General features: G+C 44.6%; 1 non-coding gene across 1 annotated transcript; it reads left to right on the forward strand.

Annotated features, from left to right (window-relative positions):
- The first annotated feature begins 263 nt into the window (after positions 1 to 263).
- Positions 264 to 336, forward strand: trnak-cuu (transfer RNA lysine (anticodon CUU)). The gene has a single exon. It is a non-coding gene; the product is annotated as a tRNA-Lys (tRNA).
- Positions 337 to 4065: the final 3729 nt, after the last annotated feature.

The raw sequence follows: 4065 nt of genomic DNA on the forward strand, positions 1-4065 counted from the left end.
CGGGGAAATAGAATTGAGTGACAGATCACCTCATGATCCAATTGAATGGGACAGCAGGTTCGAGGGGCTGAATGGTCTTCTCTTGCCCCTATCCTGCTCGGCGCGGGTCTGCATGACAGGTAAAAGGCATCAGACTGACTCCAGAACGAAAAGCGGGTGTTCAGAAGGAGGTCCCCTCGGCTTGTCGGACAAACGGAACCCCTGCAGCAAAGCCAACAACGGTCTCTCTGTAATAATCGGATGGGAAAATAGGATCGAAAGCGGCCCGGATAGCTCAGTCGATTGAGCATGAGACTCTTAATCTCAGGGTCGTGGGTTCGAGCCCCACTTTGGGCGTTTTCTGTTTTATTTCTCAAACTGGGTGATAAAAGGTTCAAAGTGCAACCTCATCTCCAGTTCATGATATCCAGTTATATAAACGGACACAACACTGTGTGAAAGGAAACCGTGAGCGTTGCCAAATATCCAGTCCCTCCCGATTCTACCTTCTCATTCCCTCCACATGGGACACGGCAGATCATCGGTTCAATCGGCTTCATTTTTTGCTATTATTAAATGTGTTGATGTTTAGAAAATGTAACATTTAGAAGATGACAACTCTGGATCAATTCGCCTCTCTGATACCTCCAGAGCACCCCCTTGCCCTCATCGATTCTCCCTGAGCTCCTTATTTTCTCCGATATCCTCCGAGAATTCATTATCCTCTTTGAACCTTTTCAGCACCCTTTATGTTCTCTGATACCCGCTAAATGCCCCTTATCCACTCATGCGCCCTGAGCCTTCTTACACTCTCTGATACCCTCTGACACTCCCTTGCCCTCTCTGTGACCCACTTACACTCTCTGATACCCTCTGATAGCCCCTTCCCCTCTCTGGGTTCCCCTTGCCCCACCGGATCGCCACTAAGAAGCCATTCGGCTCCCTGATTCCTTCTCAGAACCCATTACCCTCCCTCATACCTAGGTGCGATGCAATGTCACAGGTGGATCTACCTGCCTACGTTAACGATGAGATCCAGAGGTTGATCGCCTCCTGCTGCTTCCGCCTCTGCCACTCCGAGAGCTCTAGTGGCGGTGGGAACCGATCTCCAGCCTATAAACTCAGTGTGTAAGTTTTAGTGCGCTGTTGTTTCATAAACTGTGGGAGTCTATATGAGTGTGGTGCTTATATATGAACTGTGGGTGTCTATATATTAGTGCGATGTTTATGGATGACCTGTGGGTGTATATATATTAGTGCGATGTTTATATATGAACTGTGGGTGTGTATATATGAGTGCGATGTTTATATATGAAGTGCAGTAATGAACAGGCGGGCCAAGGCCTCGCGGGGGTGATATTTTCTTGCAAGACAATGGCGAAAAGTTGCATTTCCTTTGGTGTCCAAATAGCTCAGTCGGGGTTGCATTGGACTGAAAATTTAAAGGTATTTGGTTCAATCTCGTGTTTGGCAGTTTTTGGTTCTTTAGTTTCTTCTTCTTTGGGTCGATTCGCACATTTATTTACAGTGAAATTTTATTCCCGCCACTGAAGGATTGGGGATGGAATGGAGAGACATCAAGGATGGGAAATATTTCGATCGTCTTTATTTAGTTTTTATTTCTCTGTTACCTTCTGCCTTTTCCTCTTGGTTTTGTCTCTCTCGATGCCGGGTAACCATTTGATTTGATTCATTTGTCCTAAACTGATCCCTTTTCCACATCTCGGGGCAGTCAGACCCTCTCTGTCTGTCTGTTGCTGATGATCATTAATGGGAACAGACCGCGAGTTAAACGTTTCTCTGCAAACCGGAGAAAGACAAAAAAAAAGAAAGTCGTGTTTCTCCGGCCCAGGGACAAAGTTACAATGGATGTTATTCAATAAAACTGTCCCCGTGAATTTGTCTGTGGACCTGTTTGTAAAGCTTGGATTTTAAAAGTTACGAAAACCCAAAACAAAGCTCCTTATCAGCCATACAGGAATCAAACCCGCGATCACGACATTATGGCATATTTTAATCAAGCAAGCTGACCAGCCGTTACTAACATCCCATTCATAATTTTAAATCTTTTTTGTACCTATACTAGTTTGAAGTGAATTCTGTACATGGACCCCTAAATCTCTCTGCTCCTCCACAGGTCCGAACTTCTCACAATTTAGAAAATACTCTGAATTATCGTTCTTACATTTAAAGTGGATGACCTCGCTCTCCCCTCATTGAACTCTATTTACCGCAGTTTTGCCCACTCACTGAATCTGTCAATTCCCACTTTTCAACTTCCTGCTTCTATCCATTACTCACTGCTCCACCAGTAGACTGCGTGTTCAAATCACGCCGGGGTAACAGTTGCTTTTCGAGCTGATAGGATTCTGGATCGTTCCGGAATGAATGATTTATTTGCTTTTTCTCAATAAACAGAACCTTGCTCTGAAGTCTGCTTCACTAGTTCCCAAATGTCAGGAAGGCGTCTCATTCTGCCCTCGACTTTTGATCTTGAACTGCGGATGGAACTTTTGCAAAGAGAGAAAAGAAGTCTCCAAATCGCTCCCCCTGAATCTCAAACGCTTTGCGAAGAAGTTCAGTGCAAACAATCAGGACTTTAAAGGCACCTCAATGACCTGCACTTTCTTTGAATGAGTTTTGTTCGCCTTTGCATTAGACCGTGAAATCGCTCTCGGTTTTCATCCCAATGAACCAGAGTGTGACCGTCTTGTATCTGTCAGTGTGTAAGTGGCGAGGTTGGGGGAAGTTTACAACTCCTGAAATCTCACCAAGCACCAGAGAAAATAAACGTGGAATCAAATTGTTCCTGCAAGTGATGAATTGAAGGAAATATCGCTGCAAGCAGATCAAGACAACTGGCAGTGCAGCCGCACATGAGTTCGAAACCCACCCTCTCGCCACTCGGCAATCATTTTAACTGAACTTTACACTGGCCCAGTGTCACCGCGCTGAAATCGAGTATTTCTCGGCCTCTTTTTTTCTTAACGTCATAGTTACTGGTTTAATAGTGAAAACTGCCGCCCGCCTGAATGTCAGTGCAGGAGACAACTTTGTCGACACCTGCTCGTTGGACCTGCTCATTTCAACTCATCATATTTTCAGCAAACCCGAATATTGTGAGGAGAGAATGAAGAATGGCGAATCACAGCTCGAAAGATCAATCTTCTCTCCCACGAGGGGACCGAGTTTTCCAACATACAGGTGTTTAATGGCAAGGTGAGTTTAATGTTCAGAAATATTACAGCACAGATTTTCACTCGTGCAAGCTGCACATCCTTTAATTTGGAAAAAGTAAACTGATAGTAGAGAGATGTTATATTGATCGCTGCAACCTGAATTTTTAGCTCGTTGAATTAGTGGATCAATAGTAAAGGTCTCGCAATCGGTTCGCGCGTTCGGCTATTAAGAGTAATAGTAAGTAATTCGAGCCCACCCAGGGACGCTCGGGCAACTTTTACCTTAAGGTTCATGGTCTCGCATTTCCTGGTTTCCAATGTGTGTTTTTGCTGCGAAATTACTACCCGGTTTAGATGGCCAGCTGAGTACGGCCGATATTGTAACATTTAGCCTGAGACTGGCTTCATGAAAATCAGAATTCTTCTTGACAGACAAGGTCCGAAGGTTGCACGAGGGCTGCTTCACTCTGACTTGTATGTTTCTGCAGTGAGAGACACCAGACTGTTTCCACAATGAAAATCAATCCCTTTATTTTGGAAACGCAAAATTGTATTCACATTCCGAAGAGTTTCAGTTCATTAAAGGATTCTGCAGCGCTGCCTCGGATAATAACAACAGTTCGAAGCCGCATTTCAGTCGCAGCAACAAATCCTTACACCCGAGTATCTGCACCCTTAAATCCGAGTATCTGCACCCTTACACCAGAGTATCTGCACCCTTACACCAGAGTATCTGCACCCTTACACCAGAGTATCTGCACCCTTGCACCAGAGTATCTGCACCCTTACACCCGTTAACTCATTAACACATTAACCGTCCCCAATCACTTATAACAGTATCGGGAACGCTAAACAAAACTCAATACAGAAGAAATGAGCTTTATAACTTTTCACTCATGTACGGACA

Source organism: Heptranchias perlo, chromosome 9 (assembly GCF_035084215.1).
Source record: "Heptranchias perlo isolate sHepPer1 chromosome 9, sHepPer1.hap1, whole genome shotgun sequence".
NCBI lineage: Eukaryota > Metazoa > Chordata > Chondrichthyes > Hexanchiformes > Hexanchidae > Heptranchias > Heptranchias perlo.